This window comes from Miniopterus schreibersii, assembly GCF_964146895.1.
Source record: "Miniopterus schreibersii genome assembly, chromosome: 6".
Taxonomy (NCBI): domain Eukaryota; kingdom Metazoa; phylum Chordata; class Mammalia; order Chiroptera; family Miniopteridae; genus Miniopterus; species Miniopterus schreibersii.
Window position 1 is genome coordinate 81,839,387 of NC_138107.1, and position 25,996 is coordinate 81,865,382.

The window sequence follows — 25,996 nt, forward strand, 5'->3', positions numbered from 1 at the left end:
CTTAGAATTTTTCTTTTCCAGGATCAAATGCTTCTTTAATTGTTACTGTTTGCCACCCAAACCCCAGCTCCAACTAAGTTTCCTATCTTGGTTCCTTGGAATAATTTAGTCTCGTCTACCTTCTTACGCCCTCCCACTGATTTTCAGTGTCTTTCCTTCCATTTCCCACTCTCCTCTGACTGCCCTCCCTTCCCTCTACTTACGCAGAAGGTTCTGGGACCCCCCCCTCAGCCAGAAGCAGCTTCCCCTTTCTCTTCACTTTCATTGAGCCTTGCTTGAACCTTTCTTGTCATTGCCCCTCCCACTCTCTTGCTGAGGGTCACCACAGCTGGAGCAGGATTCCTAAAATGTAAGCAAATAAGGGTGTCGAGAGGGGAAGAAAGTGCCCAGGCCTGGGAGGAAGAAGGGGAGCTCTGGTGACCAGGTGGAGGCTGCCCCTGCCAGGTACCTTGTGTGTGAAAATGGCTTATCAGTAGTTAGGGGCTTGCATGTCTTTCTCTTACCTAGACACTTAATTGGACTGAAACTTAATTTTTCAAGTTATTTTATTTCCCCCAATTCTTCTAAGTAACAATTAGTCGATAGATGAACCAAAATAGAAACTATTAAAATTCTCTTTATGTAGCAGGGAACAGAATTATATAACCTGGATACATTCCTGAAATTTCTTTGCGGTTTGGCTTCAGTAAATTACTACTTTACATACAACCTTTAAAATATATTCAGACTTAAGTTTAAAGAGTGAGAACCACTTGTGTAAACATCATTGAATACCATTCTTTTAATGAATGGGGCGATGTTATTTATATTCTTTCTTCACTTCCTCTGGAAAGCCCATTTCTTTTGCAAAGGCTTTAACTTACACCGTAGTTCCCTTAAAAAGTGAAAGGAATTCACGTTAGTATGTTTTAACTCAGCCACAGAATTCTCACCTCTGGTACCGAGAAGTGCTTGCACCACGTCTCTGTGGCAGGTATGTGTAGGGGATTAGAGCTCCCTTATTTTATTTATGCTTCAACAGAGAAGATCTTTCTCTTTTTTTGAAAAAGAAGTTTGCAAGTTAGCGTTGTAGTGAAGTGTGTGAGGCAGCAACTGGTGGGGAAGGGTTTTCTGGGCTGAGGAGTGTGGGTTCACCCAGACAGCGAGGGGGGCGTTTGAAGGACTGAAGGAAAGGGGTCTCGTGACCACGTCTGTTGTGCGGGTGACCGGATGGGAGCGGGGCTGGAGGCAGCCCAGAGCGGAGCTGGTGACACGATCCATGTCAGAAAGTCATGAGGCCAAGGGGCTGAGGCAGTGAAACTGGTTCCCGTCCAATTCTAAGATTTTATTGTGTGAATTGTGCTGCCGTTAGACTAATTACTGGGTATTTAGAATGACTTACCCCTTTTAGAGCGAGAGGGGACCTTGGAGGTTCTTCCGCAACGCTGTCGTTTTACAAATGGCAAAGTCGAAGGCCTAAAGAGAAGTGATGATCCCTCCAAGTCAGACAGCTCCTTTCCAGCAGAGCTTGGGCTTGGGCCCAAGTCTCCTGATTCTAAAGCCAAGGCTTTTCCTCTGACATCACCCACCTGCCTACCTGCTCTCGGCTAAGCACATGCCCAGACAGCGTCCCTCCTAAGGATCTGTCACCTGCTGGCCGGTGGTGCACAGAGTGTTACTGACAGACTTACTGTTTTCCCTAGCAGCCCATGCCTGACTCTCCCAGGTGACCTCCTTCTGCTCCTCCCTAATGTTCCCAGCCACGCTTGCCCGCCACATTCAGTTACTCCCCAGAGGAAATAGAAATCACCCAGAAACACAGTGGCCACCACCTGCCATCAGATCTGATAACTGTCATCTTGCCTGCCCCTTGTTAACAGTGAAAGTGTCCAGAACTGACTTAGCGCTGGGTCCCGGACCCTGGGTCCCGCTTCCTCCCATCTTTTTCAGGGATGCTTTTGATGATTTTCCTATATTCCAGTAATTTCAACCCCTTCTTCTCTGAAAGATGTGTCCCGTTGACATTTATATCTCACCTGGACTCTGCCGTTTAAAACTCTGCTTAGAATACCTTAGAATCCAGTGAGCGCACTGCATGCAGTTGTTCACTTAATATCATTTGTGAGCAGCCACCGTGTGCTAAGCATTGGGCAGGCTTCATGCAGTCGTGTACAGAAGAAATTGAGCCACAGGGGGACACAGATGCTAAGGGGGACATAGGGCTAATGGGGGACACAGATGCTAAGTATCTGTGCTTGCTGAACATTAAGATGGAAAAACCCAATTCTCATTTTATGGCAGTAGGCACTGTGTTTCAGTTTCATAGTGGAATCTGTGGCAGTGTGTTCTCTTTGGCATATCTGTGCACTTACAAAAGTCCCACCCTTTGTTCTGGGTTTTACACCCAAGTGTCTGGGCTAAAAAATGCATGTAAACAGAATCTGAAGAAATAGTAATCTGCTCATGGTGTTAGAAACCACATATATTTATTCTAAAGAAAGTTAATTATTAAATAAATAAACCACATTAAAGATCATCTAAACTCGCAAGGTAGGTTGAAGAAAAAGTCTAGTCGTTTTCTATGAAGGAAACCGAAAACATTATGCAGAAAAGAGGATCCGGTAAATTCAGACTCCCCGAGCTATTTTTTTCAGTGGCATTCACGTTCAGTTTGAACCTTTTAAATCAGAAAAATAAATGTACGCGCACAACTACATATGCTAATGACACGTTTAATAAAAGGGAAGATCAGTTTCTCAGGGACAGATGGAAAATGACAGGGTGTCTTTGCCCATGTCGGTTGTCACCCTCTTTTCCTCGTGGGCTGCATAATTCAATTTTCATAGTTCCCCTCTTTTCAGAAGTAGAAACAGGCCACACTAGCGAAGCCGAGGATTTCCAGGAAGCAGCAGCGGCCGTGATGGTCGGGGCGTGCGGATGAATAAGCCAGTGTTCGCTGAGGGCTGTAAAACGTTGACTGGGAGTCTGCCCTTCATATTTATGTTTCCCTTTCCCCCCTGAACCTGAAAGCTCAGTGAAATATCCTCAAGATGGATGTAAAATAAAAGCTCTGTGATATATATAGTGGTTCATTTTTAAAGAACTGATATGTCAAAGCCTGTTTTTCTTGACTGATGTGGAAAAATTTAAAAAAAAAGAAAGAAAAGGCCGTCAGTGAAAGGAAATTACCTCTCTAAATATAACGTTCAAAAGTGATGTAACAGTTTTTTCCATATGTTGCCTGAATAAGAGTAGTGTTTTTACAGAAGCCTGGTTTAAAAAAATTAGTACTTCACTGTTAAATAAAGAGGCAATCGAAGATTCCTATTTCTAAACCTATCTCCCAAAGTGTTGGATGAATAAATAACTAGCATAAGAAACATGGTATCTTCTGTCTCCCTTTACTAAAATCTGTTGTACTTAAGATACATTCCAACTTTTCTTTTTTTTTAAATATATCTTTATTGATTTCAGAGAGAGGAAGGGAGAGGGAGAGAGAGAGAAACATCAATGATGAGAGTCATTGATCGGCTGCCTCCTACTCGCCCCCAGCTGGGAATCAAGCCCGCAACCCAGGCATGTGTCCTGACCGGGAATCGAACCATGACCGCCTGGATCCTGGGTTGATGCTCCACCCCTGAGCCACGCCTGCCAGGCTCGAACTTTTTATTTTAATATATTTTTTAATTCATTTCAGAGAGAGGAAAGGAGAGGGAGAGAGAGAGAAACATCAATGATGAGAGAGTCGTTGATCGGCTGCCTCCTGCACGCCCCCGGCTGGGGATCGAGCCTGCAACCCGGGCATGTGCCCTGACCGGGAATCTAAAAGTGATCTCCTGGTTCATGGGTTGACTCTCAACCACTGAGACACGCCAGCCTGGCGAGACATTCCAACTTTACAAACCACAGCCATCAGAACTCTGTTCATTTTAGGAAGTTTCACTTTATTAATTAACAGTGTTCACTTCTGCTGCTTGCTAACATCTGAATGACTCAATGTTATTAATCTAGGTTGAAAGAAGCTTTTGGGCTCTAATCTGTAAGAGGTGTTGCTTATAAAATTTTCCTGCTTCGAAATGTTTGTCTATTCTATGGCTTCCTCCGTTTTATTAAGTACAGAATTTGCTAAAACCTGCGTTTTCATCGCCACCTTTCTTCTCCTTATTTATGTCTGGACTTGAGGATCTTTGGAAAGCCTTGCCTTGCCCATAATATTCCTCTGCTGGTGTTACGAAGCCCTCAATTTTAATATTAGAGTTGTGTTCTTTTTACGCTCTCGAGAGCACCGTGTCGCTGAAGCTGCCTCTGACTTTCTTGTCAGCTAAATCTGTGACCCCTCTCCTGCACCATCCCACTGGCTGCAGGTTCCCTAAGGCTAGGACTGTGTCTGTCCTGGTCATTGGCGGGCCCTCAGCACCCATGCCTGGGGCATCACTGGTGTTCTGATATTGGAGGCATTCTAGGTATTTTGGGAGTAGCACAGGTTGCTTGAGTGATAGGAAAGTGAGTTAGGAAAGTGTTGATAACTATATTACAGCACTTATAATCCAGCTGCTATCCAATCTGTTCACTGGTATACTTTCTTTCTTTGTAATTCTACTGCCTTTAATGGCACTTGAACGTACATCATTCATTCAAAAAACATTCACTACTTCACACTTTTGCCCAGTGCATCTCCGACACTGAAAAATAAAGGAAAATTGTGTTGGAATTCCGAGTTCTATTTGGCCAGCTTTTCTTATTAAGAGGCCCACTTTGCTTTTATTTTTTTAAGAATGAAAAAGAGAGGGAGAGAGACATACAGGGGAATATAAGAAAGGAGTCACTTACTGGAACTCCTAATCTCTGATTAAGTATTAGAATTAACAGTACTTTGTTAAATAATTATGCCAACTGGTAGTCTCTCTTAAAAACAAACAGAAAATGGCAAATTCTAAGGTCTGGGCCATTGAAATCTGGTGGGCAGTGCTTTTGTAGTCTGTCTGCTTTGGGTTTACTTTTTAAAAGAATTCACAGCCAGATTTGGGAAGCAAACGAGGATCAGCCTGACATATCTTAATAACATATAAAGAACTTTAACCAGTTTTACCTACTATTGGTGTGTGATCATGTGGAACCCAGGAAATAATACAAACTAAGAACTGAACTTGTCTTAAAAACTCAACTCATTTCATAAACTTTATTTATGTGCAGCATTCAGTCAGCGCCTGATGAGACGGGCAAACCCAATATAACATCAAGATTGAGTGGGCAGGGCCTTCATTTTGACCGATGGTCCCTAATAAATCTGTTAAAATGCCACTGAAAACAATTCAACTTATTAAAAATTGCTGACTATGTGGTTTTTCCAAGAACACATTCATTTTGTAACATGAGATGCCCTCCTCAGAGACACCATGATTTGCTCACTTTGTAACCCCGTGCCTGGCATAGTGCCTGGCACATATCAGACATTCACTATGTAATTTAATCAAATTATGGCTAAAACTAGTATTTTTCCTGGTTAGGAAACCAATGAATACTAGCTATTGAAAGATTTGTACCCCTTCTTCATCGTCTCCACTTCCAAATTCTAGGGTTTCTTTTTAAGTGGCTGAGGCCCACTGGTTTTCCTTTGAAACAAGAAATGGCCAATTAGAGATATCAAATGAGAAGCAGAAATTGACTTGACTGCAAGAAAAGCTATAGAGTGTCTGGGTTTGGAGGTCTCTATGAGAATAGAAATGTGTGTCTGTACATAACAGGTGCTAAATATTTGTTTAATTAATAAGAACTAAGTCTGAGATATTTAAATAATCGCCCACATGAATGCTTGACATTCTTTTTTTCTTTTTTTAAAAACATATCTGTCTTTTTTTTTTTTTTGTTAACCCTAACCTGAAGATATTTTTTCCATTTTTTTTTTTTTTTTTAGGGAGTTGGAAGGGGGAGGGAGGGAGAGGGAGAGAGAGAGAGAGAAACATCGATGTGAGAGAGACATATTGATTGGTTTCCTCCTGCACACACCCTGACCGTGGCCGGAGATCAAACCTGCAACCCAGGCACACGCCCTTGAACAGGAATCGAACCCGCAACCCTTCCGTGTGCTGGCCGACGCTCTAACCACTGAGCCACACTGGCCAGGGCATTGACGTTCTAATTCTAAAATGTTTCATAACTTAAATTCTCTCCCCTCCCCACCTGGATCAACCAATTTCTTGTGAATTTGGGACAGAAGCAGGACTCTAGTCCAAACCGAGATTCCCTTTGGATTTACAGGATCCAATTGTCTACCCCCTCAAAAACACTCTCTTTGTTTTTGTCTACTTGACCACCCCGTTACTGATTTGGAGGGTACTGTAGATACTTGGGGAGGAGCATTCGGAGATTTGCCATTCTGTGGCGGTGTGACTGTTAGCTATATTGTAGTCTACCCTGGTCTAAAGTCCTGCAATTTCCACCCTCACTTGGTTTCTACTCTACATTTCATGTGTTTTACCCAGGAAATAAAGATAATAAATTTGGTGCTTATAATCAAATCTTTAGGGTTCCTGTATTTCAAATAATTTACATTTTAGGTAAGATATTTATACTTTGGGGGTTTTTCACAGTCCTTACCTTAGAAGTGTTTTTGTTTTTTAATCAGACATGACTTTTAAATCATTCTTTGTCTAAACAACATCTAATTCAAGCCATCAAAAGCTGTTTTTACCTAGTTCCTGGTTATGATGGTCATCCAAAACTAACAAGCCTTTTGTTTTATCCTGCGTATAAACAGCCAAGTTGGTCTCTTCTGTGGTGATTTTTCTTACCATTCGTCTTGGAAAAGCTAGAATTGATCGTGTCGTTATTGTCTGGGACACTAAGCTTTTAGTCTCTGTCTGCACTCAGTTGTCTAAAATTAAGAATAAGCTTATTTTTAGAAACTGTAGCTAAAAGCACATGGTGACATATTGGATTTGTGTCTCCTCTTCACAGAAGCAACCCTGACATTTTATTTATTTTTATTCTCAAAAGCACATTAGTTGTGTTTTGCCTATATAACTTATTTTAAGCATCACCCTGCATACACTCCAGACTGTAAGTTTAGAGAATTGTACCTTGGCCCAAAGCAATGAAACGTGACCTATTTTACCGTGATTCAGTGACGTGCAGTCAGCATTTCCTTTTCACAAATATAACATCAATGGATATTTATAACATTCCCCCAACCTTCAAAAGTTTTTGTGTGTGTGTGTGTTTGGGTTTTTTTTACATAAAATTCTATTTTTATTTAATGTCCTAAGTGTAACATATCAGTGGATTTTGCACTTCAGGCCGGATAATCAAATATTCTTAATGTGGTTTTTAAAAAATTTATAGAACAACCTCTGAGGTCCTCAGTTATTCACCTATAAATAAGCATCGCTGATTGTAAAAGCTCTCTCGCCGGTCTCATAGCCCTGTAAAGGGAATTTCACTTTCTACAGACCAAAAATATAAGTTCATGGTTTTAACTCCTATTGAATTTCCTGGCTAGATGATGCTTTTATTTCCCCTTTTTATAAAAGTACAGTTGTACTTTTCATCATTTCTCATGCGGAAAACATTATCCCAAAGATTTCCGTTAGTGTTTTCTATATAAATCCTTCATTATAAGCTCAGTTTTATTGAATATGATCTATTTTTCACGACTGTCTCCACTTTCATTTGTTTGTGACCAGTCATTGCTGCCACTGGACAAAATACATTGCTTTTTGCAAATTGTTTTCTTAAATCATCTTATATAGCACTTTTACTATATAAGATGTCTTATAGCACTTTTACTATTTCCAGTTGGGTATTTTTTAGGTATTTTCTTGAGTTTTCTAGGTACTCAACCTTGTCACCTGCTGATGGTGGTAATGTAGTCTGTTCATTTCTTCTTACTGTTGCATTGTGAGCATCTTTTATTTTTCTCTGATTTTTTAATAAAAATGCTCTCTGTTGGTTTTAGATCTTTCTAAACATCGTGGCAAGTGACCTTTCTCTTTCTAGGCTGCTGAGAGGTTATCAGTTATTGGTGCTGAGTTTATCACATGCCATTTTGGCCTTTCTGGAAATGTGAATATGTGTTGATCTCTTGTGACCTATTGAGAGAGCATAATAGATCCATATGTAGAATGTTTCCAGAATAAGCCCAATAATATTGTTGTGTCAGGATTTTACTATACTAGAATTGAGTTTTCTGAGCACTTCATGAAGTCTTCTTCTATCTTATTTAAGTCAAATAAGCCTGTTACATTTGTTTCTCTCTTTGCCTCATCAGGTTTGGTTAGCAGGCCTGTACTAGTTTCATCCAACACTGGGGAGCCTCATTTGTTCAAACCTAGAAGCTCTTTTTATACATTGGGAACAACCTAATCCTTGAAGTAAACCACATTCATTAGTTTTTCAGCTTTTAAAATTTTTGGTTTAGTTTTAATAATTAAATACCACCTTAGAAAACTATTTTCATTGTGAGGTTCAAATTATTCACAAGGATATTTTGATATAATTCTTATAACGCTCTTAATTTTTTAATCTCTTCATGTCTGTGATATATTCCTCTAATAATTCTGTTTTCAAGGTGGATTTTATGACTAGATTTGCCTGAAATCTACCTACAAGGTATTTCATTCTGCAATGCACCAGCTACTGCTCTTTTAACTATCTGAATAGTGAATCACAGCTGTTATTTTTATTTCTGCCTTTCCTATATTATATTTATTGCTGCTTTTCAACTTTGAGTTTAAATATTTAGTTCCTTTATTTGTTCTCTCAAATTAAAAAGAGGTAGTGCTACAAATGAAACTACTTTTTTTACTCTCCATGTACAAAATGTAATTGGCTCACTTTTACTACAGGCCCCCACTCATTTCCCCATTTTTCATAATATGATCTAGGATTTCAGACTTAGATGGGGCGTTATTATAGTAAAGCTCTTTATTACATTTTTAAAAAATTTTTGAAAGTTTGCACTCGATTTGGACTAGTTAGAATAATTAGCATACTCCATTCCTTCTTGACCTGCGTTTAATGCTGGCCACACACTGCTGCTACTATGTGGCCACTGTTTCACTCTTAACTTTTTATTGTGATTTATCCCTCAGCAACTGGAATATTTTCAAGTAACACTTTTTATGAGGATATCCAGCTGATAAATTTCTGGGCACCTTTGTTTTTCCTTCAAAAGTCTACAAACATTAAAATGTCTGTGGTTCTTTCTTTTCAAAACTAGTGACCAAAAAACAGCAACCCCAATTTTGCCAGATGTAAGCATCACCCCCATGAACATCTACGCCCTACCCCAGCTACTTCACATAGATGTTAGACGGGAGGAATTACGGGCTCCAACCACAGGGAAGAACTCAGGGACAGAGCAGCTATGGCCTTAGAAGGCTGCTCCCATCCTGTGGAGGACTTGTGTTTGGAGGTAGGGACACTATTGCTGGTACTGAGTGGAACAGTCCATTTTCTTTCTACCCCTTAAGGTTTCATTTCTCTGGGTAGGGAATTCTTCCTGGCTTCTGGCAAGTCATTGAACTTAGTTGTTAAGTGTGATTGAAAGTTCAGGTCTCTTGGATTTTCTGAGTATTTCAAGGGAAGGAGAAAAATCCAAGATTGGACATCAGTAACTTACCAATGCCATAGCCCGTAAGACTTGTTAAAAATTAAATTATGATTATTGCATTAGGTCTATTGGACAAATAACACAGATGTGGCATTTTCCTGGGAGAATCTTGTCCTTTTGGAATCCAGTGTTCCATTTGCTACTTAAAATGAGCCCTGATCCTCACCAATGTGGGAAAGTAATCTTCACGTTTTCACTTGAGCAATTTTTGTGTGTGTTTCCACTGCAGGCGAAGACGGATATTAGGAGCCTGTGGGTGACGACGCTGGAAAAGCTTCGGCTATAAAAGTGAGCTGTTTTCATGTATTGCCAGTGAGTATGAGCCATGTTAAAAGATGAATATGTTCAAAGTTTACGTTTGTTAGGTATCTTTGTGTAAGCACACTGTAGGCACAGTTTTTCTTGCTTTTAGCTATTTTGTAAGAGAATAAGAAATAGTCTAACTACAGGATGAACGTGAAAGAAAACTCATGCTTCAAAATACAGACGTGAGCAAGGAAAAGGGGGTCAGGAAGAGCCAGCAATAGGGGACGCACTTAGGAGCCGTTCCCTCCCATGGGGCTTCTAGTTAATAAGCTAGTCCTTAGGTCATATTTTAAATGCTTCTCATTGGCCAGAAAAGTTCTTCTTGCCCTTTTTTAACCTATTCTTTTTGTTCAAGATTGAAACTCTCAGTCCGCTTTTATGGGGGTGATATTCGAAAAGCCACAGTGAAGATTAAAGGCAAGGGAAGGAAGGGCATGTGCCCTTTTTTAAGTCTCGGCAATTATTTTACTCTGTGTCTTTCCTGAGTACTTTAATTTATCACACTCGGACCGCAGTATAAGCCATTGGTCAAGACCTGAAATGTTGAACTAACGTTGTTCAGTTGCGTATCGAATGCTCACCGCGACGATAGAGTAGCTGAAGAATCTCAGCCTGGTAGCTACAGCGTTAATCACTTTTCACAAACAAGGCTGTATTTTCTGTTTTACACCAGGTCTTTTTGTTTAAACAAACAGCAGAATAAAAACAAAATTAAAAGCCCAAGTGTTACAGTGGGTTAGAGTTTTGTTGCCTTGAGCTAGTAAAATAATAATGATTTTTTGGAATCATAAATATTTAAAGTACTTGAAGTTATTGCAAAGACAGATGGTATTTTAATGGAGTAAAGAGGACTTTGCTTGTGTCAGAGTTCAGAGTTCATTGGTGTTTTGTTAACTGGTAAGACAATGGTTTTCTAACTGCAGATCTTCATTATTGGCAAGAAAGTCCCAGAAGATCTTTTGCCTAACTTATGACTCCAGTGCTGAGTGGCTTGAACACTAAGAGCCTGTGGTTCCGAGCTGAGTTATGCATTAGGCACGGTGCCCAGGGTCTATGATGCTTTTAGTGGCCACGAAAGTGTTTTAATTTTAATTTCTTTTAGAAGCAGGATAAAATGAGTATGGTAGTAGTGAGTATATGATCATGAACCCAGCCTGGATTATATTTTTCTTTATACCAATGTAGTCATAAAATATAATTTTTCATATTTTGTTTAATGGAAGGAGCCAAAGGGCACAGAACGCAAGAAGGTCATCATCACTGGGTCGTGGTCAGGCGTACTCTATATAGGTGACAGATTAGGTCATTCGAAAGGAATAATCGCGTGTGTTTTTCATAAATGATGATTTTCTCTGTGTAAATGAGTTTGTAGACTTGTCTGCTCATCAGCAAGATACATGGTTCTTTCTACAAAGAAAGAAGTGACATGATCTTAGGTTAGATAGCTGTGGTACTTCATTATGTTTTCCTAGAATAAAATTAAAAATGTCTCCCTTGAGAGACCCATTGATATGCTGCAGAAAATGAGGGAAGGGAGAGCAAGACCGGACTCAGGATCCTTCCCTCTCGTTTGGGACCAGTGTTTTCGCCTGAGGGGTGTGTGTTTTGCCCGAGGGGGTGCCATCTGAAGGGTGCCCCCCCCGCCTCCTGCTGCTGCCGGAGCCTAGAATTTTATTTAGCTCTTCCGTAATTGCTCATCTGTATTCCTGTGTACGCAACATTTTCAATTACCGCCGCTGGTCTGGTTTTGTTTGTTTCTGAAACCATGATCTAGTTTGGGAGGAAATAATTCCTGTTGGTCTTCATCGGCAGTGGGCATACAAGTTGTGCACAGAATATCTTCTGGAAATCACTTGCTGATCTCAAGCAGGTGTGCTGCCTGCCTGGGGGCCTGCTTTTCCAGAACGGGTCCCCACGCCTATGCACTGCCTGCGGGCCAGCATCTCTGAATGCCTTGTTCCTAGCTGCATGCTCTAGAGAAGGGCAGGCCGATGAGAGAAGCGCAAATGTTTGCTGAAAGAATGAATGAGCTTTTCTCCAGGGGGTAAGCGTCGCTCCTGTTTCTCCGGCCCTGTCTGAGGACTCTTGCTGCCTTTTTAGGAGCAGTCTCAGGAGGGCTTCACGCTGAGCTCATCCCTGGTCAGTAGCTGCTTCTGCATCACCTCAAAAGTGTGGAGTCTTGACGCTGAAGCCTTCGTGGGAAGGGAGTATTGTGGCTTATTACCCCAAAGTCTCACACAGTATGGTAAAGGCGTGCTTAGGGGGCAGTCGACACCGCTCCCTTCACATGTCCTCTGAGTGACCTTGCTGCTGTGTTACTGGTGCCTTCTAAGTGCCTTACTTAGGGCGGATAGATGTGTCGGAAGGCAGCTATTAGAAGGATCATCAGTGGCTGCAACATAAATGATTCACATTGTGAATAAGTAAGTTGTTGTATTGAGCTAGACGTTGCTAATAATATAACCATCAGTGCAATTCCTGGCACAGCCCCGGAGGACAGGGACTCAGTGCCCTGTGGAGTCTTTGAAAGTCAGCGAGACGCTTTCCTTCAGCTTCTTCTGTTGCAAAATCCCCGATTATTTCTTGACATGCGGTGTCATGAAAATTGTTTTCTTTTATTATAATTAAAGGTGAAAAGTGATATAATAACTTTAGATACATAAAGGTTAACAAGTTACTCATTTATTAGGCGATTGGTGTGTTATAGAAACCACACAGCATAGCATATCCCCATGAAGTGTGGGATCACAGAATATTGAAGGTTTCAGGTTTTTAACATCTGCAGCTGACAATGAACCTGGGACAGACCTGCCAGGGGCCTGCCCAGTGACCATCTCATAGGCGCGGAAAAACCATCATGTAAAGTGTCAAAAGAACCAGATGCGCTTAGTGGTCCCAGGTCTGCTTTCAGCCGCAGTGGATCATGAATCCAGTGTCTGGAACAGAGAATTAGTTGTAATATTTGAGAAACTTGTAGAAGCAATGGACCAGATTCGCCAAGCTTAAGAAGTCAGTAAAACAGAATTATCCACCCTGGCTTTAGGTAATCTAGGCCTGTATTCATGTTGGATGAACAAAGCCAAGCTGCTCTCATCTCCCCGCCCCCGCCCTCTCCACCCTGTGTCTTGGCCCCTTTCTTCTCTCTCACTCAGATCCCAACCATCACAATTTCAGCTGCATTTTTCGAGATCTGCATACTTTTAGAGATCTGTGTTTTATTATTGCCTTACACCATCCTGCCTTTTCTATGCCATAAGGAAAGCTTGCTCTGGAGGGAGATTACGCCTGTGATAAAGAGTTTTAGAGCTAAGTCGGGCATTAAAGCCGTCATTGTGTTTTAAAATCGAAAGACACGGAGTTGCAATTGATCTTAAGTCCTGTATTAAGTAGACTATTTTCTTTTAATATTCTTTGTCTTAAAAAATGTGGGGTTTGGTTTCTTAAAATGTTGTAACTTCATATATATTCCTTTGATTTCTAAAGCTTAGTCATTCAAAGAAAAACAGTTGAGCAACTTCATGAGGTCCTCATAGGTGGACCATTATAGCGAGCAGGCTCGTAAGCAAGTGGTCGCCAAGTTGTCCTGCTCTGGCTTCCCTTTTCTTCCTAAGCCTCCTGTCTCATTTCTAACTCTTTCCTGGGTATTTTCAATGGGGAATCTTCCAGTCACCTCTAAGGTCACTTGTTCTTAAAACTGCCCCTTTTTCCTGACTCCCGTTTGAGAAAAACGAAGGTATTTTCATGCAGGCTTATCATTTCAGATGCACATCTGCCTCCTCTCGTCCCCTCCCCACCCCGACCCCCAATGTCTAATCTGTCACCAGATCTCACTACATGGACCTCACCGCCTGCCTCTCCCCTTCTTTTCCATTTCCATGACCTCTATGAAGGGAAGGAAGGAGGGAACACGCGATCATTTCCCACGCACTAGACGCTATACACTTTTTCTTATTCTCTTAGCCTTGGGCAGCTCTTACCATGGATTGGACCAGACAGGTTAGGAAACAGGCTCTCGGAGATTGAAGTCACTGCCCACAGTCACACGGAACGTGACTGGTTACAAACACCAAGTGCAAGCCCAAGCCTCCACTCCCGTGGAATGATCAGAGCTGCCCAGCCCGCCACGTGCTGGCTCCCTGTCGCCACAGGGGCACACGGACCGGCCCCTCCTTCTCTGTGGCTTTTCTGAACTCGGGACCGTCCAGTCCATTCTGCCCGCCAGCCCGGTCCACCCAAAGTGCTGGGTTCATTATGTCAGGTGTCTGGTCTAAAATTCACCTGACATGTTGTCACTTGCTCCCTATGCTCCAGTCTTTTTTTTTTTCATCTTTAAATCAACTGTTCTAGGAGAGTGTGTTTTGTGCCATCCAGACCCCTCTCTGCCCCTGGGGTCGGGGGGAGAGAAGCGCAGTGGGCTCTGGGGTCAGCGGGGCCCGGGCGTGGGCCTCAGCCCCCGCTTCCTGGGGTGCCTCGGGCATGCTTTTGCCACCCTCACTTTAAAGCCGTGACAACTAGCTCCCGGCAGCTTCTTGCCCATCTGGAGAGAGCGTGCATGGTGCCAACCGCAGCGAGAGCCTGGCCCTTGGCAGGCTCTCAAATGGAGCTAGAGGGCAGTAGCAGTAATGCTGTTATCTAGACCTTATCTGTCCTTTTAAATTCAGTTCAAATTTCTCCTCCTTTTTAAATTACTCCAACCTGATTTTATCGGCCCTCTCCTCGAGGCTGCTGTATCAGTGAGCCGCCGAACAATTCATTTAGCAATTTTAATTATGTGGTGCCTCTTGACGCCGCTTTGTGATCTTGAAAATCCTTCTCGAAATGCCTCCTTGAGTGCTGTTAATTCCTGCTCTAATGGACCGAAGGAATGTAGAGGCAGGACTAGGTCATACGCATGGTACATGGCCTGGCGCTTTATATGTAACTATTCCCAAACTCTTTTGAAGCAAAATTAAGAAATTTCACGTATGCGCATAAATAGTCAATGAGCTGACTTGGTTTTAAGTACAGAGGATTCACAGGTGGGTGCCTCCATCTAGCACGATTAGCCCAAATTTCTTTGTTCATAGTTTGAATGTGAAGAATACTGCAGAGTAAATTTTAAAACTCCAAGAAAGTATACTGTGCAATATTTCTGATAAAACTGTCTTTTAAACCCTGGGAAACCTTAAAACATGTCATGCTTTTTCTTGGCCTAACTCCATATTAGGAAATACTCCAGTTCTCTTCATAACTATTATTTTCCAGGCGTAAATGTTTTCTTGGGTGGACCTTCATTTTCCTCCTGTGCCTCTTTGATAGCTCTTTCTTCCCTCCCCCTGCCGGGGTGTCCTTTGGGAGAGTCTTATGGGGAGGATGGTCCTGGAAACAAGCCTGAGGAAGAGCCCTAAAAGACCTGGTGTGGAAATAAAGGCGTGGTGGCACTTTCAAACCCAAGGAATTGTTGTGTTAATTATGGGCTTTTTCACTTTGTTTTATCACTGGATATTCAGAGCCAGGTTTTAAAACCCCATGCTTTATTTATAACCTTAACTGCAGGTTCGGGGACACCCTCTTTAACCAGTATGAGGTTTGGTGAAAGAAACTCATTCAAAACAAGTCACAGGCAAGTTTCACCGGCCAACGCATGTGGTTCATCTAAAAAGCACATCTAAATGCACTTGTGTTAGGTCTGTTCCTGAACAAATTATACATCACTAATTTTGGCAATATTTTGCCTACATAAAAGAGTAATTTTTGTTGAAATATTTGTCTAAGGAAAAGAGAGGCGTCCTTGGCTTGCCAGGGTTAAAGTTGTGAAAGGAACTTTCTGAGACCCATTGGAAGCGCCCTCCCCCAGGAATGACATTCTTTCTTCCTCTTTGGGGTCAAGGACAGGAGTGAAGAGTTGGAAACCACGCCCCGCCAGCTGTGGCTAGGTGTCCTCCCCTGGAATGCCTGGCTCAGGGACTGAATTCTTTGCCTTGTGCCCTCAGCCTCACTGTCTGGGAGACAACGCTAGATACAGCCTCAGAGGGCACAGAGGCGCAGGCTGGCTCGCACACCCCACCACTGGGATCTAGGAAGATCTCTCTCTTAGCAAAATGCCCCTTCCAAAGAAAACTTTGAATGTTTGAATGCAAGGCTAGGATTCTGTAGGGAGAGACTGGGAACTAGTAAGGATGCTGTAGAACCATGTGCATGCCAGGCATGAGCTATGTGTGGCCATCTTCAATGTAAGCCAGGGTTGCGCTCCAGAAGTTCATTTGAAAAATATTTCCGAGTGCATTATTTCCTCATTAAACATAAAGCTAGGCATGGGAAGACCTCCGGCAGATATAGCCTGTTAACTCCAACTGTACCAGAAATGCACTTAGGGCCATTTGGGGGGCCAGTTTCCATCACTAACTATCTTCCCCATGGTTCCCATAAACAATTGAAATTCCAAAATTTGTGGAGAAGCCTCCTCTCCTGAAGAACTTCCCACCACTAGGGATTGAGGCATAAACATTTTTTATTAGGCGATGTATCTTGATTTTGGACCCTAGAGACAGACACATGAACTACAAAACCATAATGACACAGACACAGAAGAGCGATCCCTCCAGGAGAGCATCAGAGCAGGGATAGAAGGCAGTTGTCTAGCACTTTATAGTTGTACGTACATTTTTTATTTTTGGCCCAGTTTTCATTTTGAAACTCCAAGGCCCAGGCATTCTCACTTATTTTGCGGCGAGAGTGCAGGTGGAAGGCTTTGAGATGCACGGGGTCGATGGGGCCTGGTATCCGAACAGGGCGAGGAGACCACGGGAGTGGGGGCCTGTTGGGGCCCCTTAGGGACGAAGGGCAGAGGGAGCAGCCCCGAAGAGAGGAGAAGCACCGCGCCGGGGAGGTGCTGCTCCGCCCCCCGGCCCCAGCCAGAGCTTGTAGGCTGGAGGGGAGGAGAGGGAGAATAGGAGGCCCCTGCCCCTGCCCTGCCCCTGCCCTGCCCCTGCCCCTGCCCCTGCCCCTGCCCACCCTCCTCCCAACCACTCGCCTTCCCGTCTTAGGCTCAGACTCTTCCCTGGAAACTGCTAAGCTGTGCTTAGATCCCACACTGGAGGATCCTTATGGGTTAAAAAGGTTTTATAGGCGGAGCCGGCAACCACCCGGGGTGGGCAAACGTAGGTTACAGTTGTGAGTATGCAGAACGCAGAGCTTATTCTTGTGTTATTATTTATTATTGTGTTAGTTTTCATTCAAACAACTGTAAACCTGTTTTTGCCTCACCCTGGATACACCATTGGAACCTGGAACACATTTTCCTGTAGAGATTAAAAACCCCTTTACCAGCAGCCCTCTGGAACGTGCCCCATGGTTAGATTGGTCCTGCCTGTCCCCGTAGAGGTGAGCGGGCCGGAGCCGAAACCCGACGGCTGGCTCCTGGCGGCGGACCCAGGGCTCCCTCCCCTCGGAGCTCGGTGACCCCTTCCACCGCCCTGTCACTAGGCCAGCCTCAGCTATGTGGTCCTTCAGCACGACATAAACTTTCAGCGTGGTCCGTGTTTATGATTTTTTTATGAATATGAGCTTTCCTATCTGAGAAACTTGAAACACTTATGAAAACGATTATGATGCTCAGGGGGTGGCTTGAGAGAACAGAGAAACAGATGGGGTGGGGTCGTTGACATGACCAGCTGACCTGCTGGGAGAATTGAACACTTTACTTTTCTTTCTCCCTGATTCTTCTTCTGACCATCTTGAAAGACAGCCAAGAAGACTTTTCTTCTCATTATTTCTAACCACTTCTCGGAAGTTCATTCAGACTTACAATTAAACAAATCATCCATGCCTTGGGAGCACCAATTTAAACATTAGATGTTTACATTTATAACTAGAGAGGATTAATTGTCTCCCCGCAACTACCACCAAGGTTTAGCCTTAAAGGCAAGTTATTTAGTTTTGCTCACTCTTGTATACGGAGCAGTGGCTCAGTAAATGAGTAAAATAATATGGTATCTTGGTTCAGGAAAATGTGGTTCCTAAACCATTTAGAGCAAATGATGAGCATTTTGTATTTTAGATTTCTAGCAAATTGAAAACTTACGGGCTAAAGAATTTTTATTTTAATATATCAGTGTATGTTCAGGGAGAAAATGCTAGAGGTATGTAAGACACTCTGTTTTCTAACATTCAAAGCACATTCATATTTATTACATCTTTTCTCTCCTACTCCCCCACCCCCAAGGTTTTATATTTTCAGTGGCTTACTGGTTTCACTGGGGGTTTTTCATTTTAATAGATAGGATATTTTCTACTGGAATAGGGATTCTTACTCAAATGTGCTAAAGCAAAAAGAAATCACTAAACTGCTCTTGAGGAAGTGCGGCCTTTAAGGGTCATTGACTCAGTGACTCAGGAACATCACGGAGGATGTTCTTGTCTTTCTGCTGTGCCATTTTTTAGGGGGCTTCTCTCTCAGGCAGGCTCCCCTAAATGGTCACAGGATGGCTGCTAAACACAAATAGATGAACAGATTACCTTGTCCATATGTGCCAGGGAAAGGTGAGGAACCGCTCCCCAGCCAGGGAATACAAGCCCCTTCTTCCAGTCTGATAAGGCCACTTACATCTTGGAGAGCGGCAGCCACTCTAAGAACACCATGCACTGACTGGCTTAGATTAATCAGGGCCCAACCATAGTGTTGGGAGTGGGATCAGCTGCACCTCTTCCATATGCCTGTGAGTAGAAGCGACAAGGGTATTTAAACAGAATAAGTCGTTGGGAAGGGAGAAGTGGAGAATAGATGCTGGGCAAGCAGCCAACAGTGTCTATTAAAGTGGGGCTATTGTACTTAATTGTTGCATTCTTATTTTATTCTCTCAATTCCTGGCTCTTATTCTTACCTGCTATCGCAGACTGTCCGTTCTTCTACATAATTCCTCAAGGGTTGTCTTCATCTTCTGGTCTGAATTGCTGATGTCTCCATGACTGGAAAGTGCCCACAATGCAGCTGACACTGCCATCTAGAGTCACTCATGCACAGAACCTGCTTGGAAGCCAATTAGTGCTTTGTTCTTTGGAGCGTGCTGTATAGTCATACTATACTCTGTGCAGAACTGGGGAGATGCTCCTAATAGCTCAAGGAGTTTTAAGTGAAAATTACCCTGTTAGGAAATACTTCCTGTTCTTTATTCCTCTGTCTTTAGGACTCAGACATAGGTTGTAGAGACAGAGCCTGAGGACAGTAGACCAATAATTGAGCTGCTGAGGATGCCTTCCCGGCTTCTGGCTTGGACAGCTGGATGGAACTAGATTGCAATCAGGAGGACTGGCTCCTTGTGGTATTTAGCACCCAACTTAAATATCCTTTATAATGTTACATCTGTGGGAAAATATGTTACAGACTCCAGAATTTGAATCTGGACTCAGAATGGTTTAGAACACAGTCTGTGTGTAGATTGCAAGTTACTTAAATAAGTTGCAGTCCTTTATGCCACTATCACTACAGGACAAAATTCTTTCTTGCCCTCTTTTTCCCAGTAATACTATGTCATTAGAAAAGAAAGCTTTAGAAAAAAGTAGAACTTTTTTTCTTGCCTGCGCCAAGGCTTCAGGGATTTGACTTAATAATTAACGTCAAGGCTAAGCAGAGGCTTTCCTCCTGCTGGATCAGTTTGCTTAATTTCATAAAGGCACCAGCAGAGACCACTGGGGAAAGGCTGTTGTTTCTCTTAACTATGAAATGGGTAGTAACCCCCCCCCCCCCCACACACACACAGCTGCTATGGCATCTGTTCCTTTATTCCTTAAGGTTTGGCAATCCAGAGAAGTTGGTTGAGGTAGTATGTAGAGCCCTACTCTGGAGCTCAGGTAATAGGAGAAAAGCACAGGTAAGGCCAGAGGAATTTGTAATGTGTAAACTTGGCCTCAGTAGGCCTGCCCGCCTGTCATAACAGTGCCTTGCTTCCACCTCTTAACGGGAATCATTATGCGATAGATGATCTGATATCATTGTTCCTTTTTGACCCTGTTTGAGCAAGAACTCCCCATCAAAGCAATAACAGCACCAGCAAAACATTGCAACAGAGGTATGTGTCTGAGTCTTTCATCTGAGTCTTCCCTCCACTCTGGCAAGGCTCTGGATAAAAGAGGCAAGTTATAGATATATAATGCAGACATACAGTGTGGATAAAACTTATCAAAGGGTCAGATGTTCCACTTTCCACGGTCCTGACTGGGTTGTGGTTGTCTGAAGTAAGCCCATATATTCAAACTGGAACATTGCCCAGGGAAGAGACCATAGGAACAAGGGCAAACTTAGCCTTCCTCCCAGAAAGCTGAGGTCACCATGGATAACACTGGCTCTGCCCTTCAAGGGCTTCTGTGGTCTGACTCTGTGCAGCTGTATCTCCTATTACTTCCCTACCCCATACCCCTCTGCTACGGCCACGTCGGTCCATTCACTGCTAACCTGCGTCTCTTTGTCATCTTTCCCTGTTCATGGAACACCCTCCTTCTCTGCTTGGGCCAGAATCCTACCTTACAGAAAACCAATGAGCTTAGTGTCACTACTCCTCTCTGCACACCTCAGCCATATCTCGTGTTAATTTTAGGCACAGAACAGATCTAGTCCTAAATAGCTCATGCTTATGAGAAAATTGAGGCTGAGAGAGAGTTGGTGACACCATCAAATGTGCACAGCAGCTTGAAGCTGAACTGGAATGAAGATATCTGCTCTTCTAGCCTAGTACAGTTGCCATTATACCAACTGCATTGAAAAGATTCTTTATTTTCTCCATGAAGGGGCTATGTGCACACACACACTTTTAAAAACTGAGTAATGAGAAATGAGGAAGGTGGGTTTTTAAAAATTCATTTGTTAAACTTGTCTGTTTGGAGCTGAGGATGCCAACTATTTAAATCTTACAACATGGAAATTGAGGCTTTTAAAACATAATAGGACCAGATTTGTATCACCATAGTAGTGGTTACCTAACTATGAAGATTTTGAATTTCTAGCATCTTTAAATCTTTGAGCACCAGCTTTTTTTCAATATTGCTATAGATAGGACTTACAAAAATAATTTCCACATGTGGCTTTATTGGTACCTAGCCTTTGACTAAGGATCGACACCAAGGAGTTTGCTTGTTTCTGTCATGTGTTCAACTGAGTCTCAGGTTTTCAGTTAGCTTACAAGAGCCAGCTGTAGTCTTAATACAAGACTACAATGGGGTTTGGGCAGAATGCACTTCTGTTTATTACACACAATCTAACAGTATAAAGTATCTTGCAAAAGAGTAGTTTGAAGCACAGAACCCATTGACAACCTCCCATAGTATAATTCATGTTCTTTGTTCACAGCAGTATAGATTTTCCTATTTGCAGCAGATGTATCTAAACAGTATGTCTCGTTAATTCAAAATATTTTCCTGCATTCAAAGTACCTAAAAATCTCATGGTTTTCCTTACACAGCTTCTGTGCTGCTCAGGAACTTTTAGAGAAACTAAATTCAGACACATGAAGAAAAGTGAAGCTGTAGAAAACAGAACTGGCCCTCCTTTAGAATTAAACTTGATATTAAATCCGACAACAATACCAAGTAAAAATACTGTCTTATTGTCATCGAATGCTACTTGTTCCTTGAAAGATTTCTCAGCAGGTATAAAAAGGTTTCGTGACCTCCTGTCTATCTGTGAGATGTGTGTCTAAAGAGACATAAAGAGCAGAAGTATTTGAAAATGAGTTGTACACAGAGTGGCTAAAATGCTTATATGCAAATAGGTCTCTCCAGGAATATAAAAGTGAAGTTGAGTCCAAAAGTCTAGTTGCTGTTTTTTTAAGCTGGCTGCCTTTGGTGGGAGAGCTTTTCCATGAATTAGGGAAGGCGTCCTGTGAGCATGTTTACAGGTGGACTGAACGAGAGCCTCACTCCTGTCTGTAACCTGCCGAGACAGGACGTAACGCACTGGCTGCCCTGCCTGTAACTTTTGCTAAAAGCAAAGCAATAAGTTAACGTGGGAGACTTAAACAACCAAAACACCTTCTAAACATAATGCAAAATGAGTTGGTTCTTTATGGCTCCCTTAAATAGCTTTCAACTCCCTGTAGTCCAGTTCCAAAGAAGGAATTATGGTTTTCTTTGAGAGCCAACAATTTCCTTTGTAAAGGTCTAGATTTGGAGTTCTTCTACAATAAAATGTAATGGTCCACTTGAGAAACTGCACCCACGTCGAGCGTCGTTTCTATTCCTGGGCCGTCCTGAGCAGTTCTTCAGTGTGAAACTCCTCTTTGATCTGTCGGGCTCGCTGGTTCCCTGGAGCCTGGCGGCTGCTGACCAAGGGAGAGTTCAGCGTTCCGGCCGCGTCCCCAGCCAGGCCCGGCCTGAGCTGCTTGCACCAAGGACTTTGAAATCACTACGCTCTCTGTGTAATCACTGAAAAGAAGTGATTATTCGGGGGAAAGTATACGATAAAGGTTTAGGAGTTTGTGTTTCTTTAACTTATTTAAATTTGGATTGGTTTTTGGAAAAATATTTTAGTCTTCTAATGATACAAAACACATAGTTTCTCCAATCAGTCCTCCTACTTTGTGCAAAGTAATACAAAACAGAATTTGTCTCATTTGATCTTAAATGTAAATAAAATGGGCGCCAAATTATTGTGACCAATATATTTCGTACATCTGGCAGTAATCTTTTTATTTTGGGGCAGTGATGCCTCAAAGCAATTGTTAATCCTAATTTATTTTTAACATTTTAACTTAAGCCTTCTTCCCAGGGCTTCTTTGTTTCTCCCCCACCTTGTTTTCTTGGATGGCTAAAATAAGATCACTGTAAAAACCTACCGGTCTTTTTTTTTTTTTTTTAACTCAAGTATTTGCAAGCTACACGGTGGATTCAGGAGAGACAAAAGGAGATTCCTGGGGTAGAGCTAGTCCTCAAATCGAAGGAGACTAAAACCTTCAAGGCTTATCATTGTAGAGAGCGGGGAGGTGTCTGTATTGTGCAAATTGAGTAGAAGCAAAGAAAAAGAAGAGGTGACTCCTTCCTGGGTGGATGGGGGTTGAAGAGGCTGCTGAGATGGCATCTGAGCTTCTACGGAGGGAGGACAGTCCCTGGCCTAGCTTGATGCCTGACTCCCTTGCAGTTACTTCTGCTTGAACCTATAAGGATTCAATCGAAAGGGGGAATTAATTCTTTAGTTAACATGTAAAACCATGAGATACATTTTGGGGTATATTTTTTCCTGAATTACTTTTGATACCTTACTTTGATGTCAAAGTTACTTCAACTATTTATGTGGGTCCTTTGGCAGAATCCTGTGAGCAGTTGTAGGAATGATTCTTAAACTCAACCAGGTTCTTTCCAGTGGTGTTCTTCATGTTGACATTGTGCTGACCCAGATTTTCACCTTAAAATGTATTTCTAATTTCCTTTTGAAACCATTCTGGAATTACTGAGGGATTTTTGTATTGAAAGATAGCAGTGGCTTTATTCATTTTTATCCCTGTTCCCCCAATGAAATAGATGTTTAATTTTTTCATAACTCCCATGGATTTTTATAGAAATATCAAGAAAAGTAATCAAGAAAAAAATTCATACAATATTTTTACATGTGCTTATGTTTTCAAAGTAAATAAACAATGAAGACTCAATTTCCAAAAATCAGTAGTGGGGGTGTTTTCCTAATAAAAAAATGAATTAAGTAGATTCTCTCTCCATAGCCTCTCACTGGCTTATTTCCCTGACTTTATAAGGAATATGATCCATTTAATTACATTTTTAAAGACATTGTAAGATAAATCTTGGGTTTGTGACAAGGATAAACCTAGGAGCAAAGCATAGAGCTGGAAGAATAATCCAGGTGGGAGCACTGAGGGGCTGGGTGGGGCCACCACCTACAGCTACACAGACCTGACCTGCTCTCCACACTCCACCAGGAGCTGACCACAAACCCCTCTGTGAACAGGGCCCCCTGGAGTTGTGTCAACACATCAGCCCTAGAGCTAAGGTTATAAGAAATGTTTTCGCATTTTTAATGTTTATTTATCGAACTTTTGGCTGTACTAATTATTTTAGGAATGATGGGGACACTCTGGATCACACAAGCATTCCTAGCGAAGGGGCCTGTGAATTGTTGACCCCAGATAGTAGTCCATTTCACTGAGGCAAATGATGTAATGTTACAACCCTTAGCTGCTTCTCTTTCCTCCGTCCTAAACTGTGCTCCTTTAAAGAGGAAAGGGCAGAGCCATTATGGGTAAGAAGGAACCAAAGGCCAAGACTGTCGAGGAATTGGTCAGGTCAGAAGAATTGGTCCAAGTCAGGAGCCCTCCCACACCTCACTTGCTCGGTCTTTCATGAAGCCAGCATTATGGGCGGGCTCCTTATGCCAGGCCCGGCAGTGGGTGCTGAGGATACAGTGGTTACAATAGAACTGACTCTCACAGGGAGCTGAGCGTCTAGTAGAGCCGAAAGATAATCTTAGAGACCATCGCATAATTACAGATTGCGGTGAGTGCTATGACTGAGAACAGGGTACTCCTGAGAGACGGGCTTCGGTTGACAGGAGGAGATTGGAGGAGGCCTGCCTGAAGTTGGGGTATGAATGAAAGAATGAGATTGAAAGACAGAGAGGCGAGAGGCCTGTGAGCAGTGGGCAGGTGGGACAGCGAGATGGGGCTAGTGGGATGGATGAGTGTTATTTATATCATGCATGTCCTTGTAGGCCATTTAAGGAGTTTGGTTTTTATTTTAAACGCAATGAGAATATATTTGCAGGTTTTAAGTAATCTAGTTTAGCTTTCTGAAGACTCACTTTAGCTCTGGGGTGGAGAATGAATTGTAGATAGGAGTGAAAACAGGGTAACCAGTTAAGAGCCTTTGGCAGTCGGCTGGCTAGTCAAGACCTAATGGTCTCTTGGACCAGGGGATCCCTGATACTAACAAAGTTATTCTACAGGGCACACAAAAGATCTGTGGATGTTATCAAGGAACCACTTTGTGGGTAATGGAAAAGAAGAACGATACCCGAAGTCATCACCCCAGTGCTCCCCTTACCTAACTCACCTTTTGTAAGGGGCGCGAGCACTTCCTCTGCCAGGGTTCTCTCTATGCTGCGGGGAATGTTAGAGCCCGAGTCCATGGATGGCCATATGATGAAGTCATCGTTACTAGGTGATTTGAGGTGCTGTGCAGATTCTAGAAATTTCTGCTGCCTCTTCTCTTTTCCCCTTTATTCCTGTAAATTCCTGGGGAAGCCAGAGGGTGTTTATATTGTTTGATCCTGGAGATAAGTGAACATGGAAATCAAGGATGATTTTACAATTGTCATGAATTTTACCCTTTGAAAAGTTCTAATGAGTTGCAACTATAAGCCTATATTAAATTGATGCTATATTTCACCAATAGTAGCATTTAGATGAAATAGAGAATACAAAAATTTTTTAATCATTATTGCTTTAACATGTATATAATATAATTAAGGTAAACTATTTAATATATAAACATATATTAAATTATTTATATGTAATATACATATGTTAAGTTGATTATAATATGTGTCGTATTTGAGGAATGTTTTCTATTATAAGCAATATTAAATCATTGATGCACAAGATCTTCAGCTATTTGTTAATGTACTGTCATTTTCTCTTTGAATGTTATAACAGAAATCGTATCAAAGGCTTCAGAATTATAAGGAATTTTTAACGATGAATTGGTATTATACTCCATTTATTTTTATAGAAGTAAATGATTTAAAAGCACTCCCTTATCATGGACTCAAAAAACCAGACTCTTCTCTCCAGAGGAGAAATATGGGCACGGCCAGAGTGAATAACTTTCATGTTGATAATTCAAAGAACGGACAGAGAAAAATATAATTATTTGTTGTTTCTTTGTAGGTGTTTAATTTCATTTTCACAAGGTAATTTTCTGATGAAAGGAAGGTGAGGGCTTGTTCTTCAAGTGTGGGGAGAGCACTGCTTGTAGATAAAAAGTAAGATATGGTTTAAGAGGAGTAACTGGCCCCGTCTGACACTCCTCTCTCCCAGTTCCTGCAGATGGACTCAGCGTGAGTGTCTGCTCCTGAGGGGCATGATATAAATAATTCAGCACTTTCCACTACCTATCAACTCTCTG

The 25,996-nt window shown here is 42.2% G+C and overlaps 1 protein-coding gene across 3 annotated transcripts in view; it reads left to right on the forward strand.

Annotated features, from left to right (window-relative positions):
• The window catches only part of PLEKHG1 (pleckstrin homology and RhoGEF domain containing G1), a 189,950-nt gene that overhangs the window by 41,318 nt on the left and 122,636 nt on the right, over positions 1-25,996 (forward strand). The window contains exon 2 of one of the 3 annotated variants that reach the window (XM_081140662.1): positions 9,819-9,877. The gene's annotated coding sequence lies outside the window, so the exon portion shown is untranslated. Of the gene's footprint in view, positions 1-9,818; positions 9,902-25,996 lie in introns of those variants that run through there. The other 2 variants (XM_081140663.1, XM_081140665.1) reach the window with 2 other exon arrangements.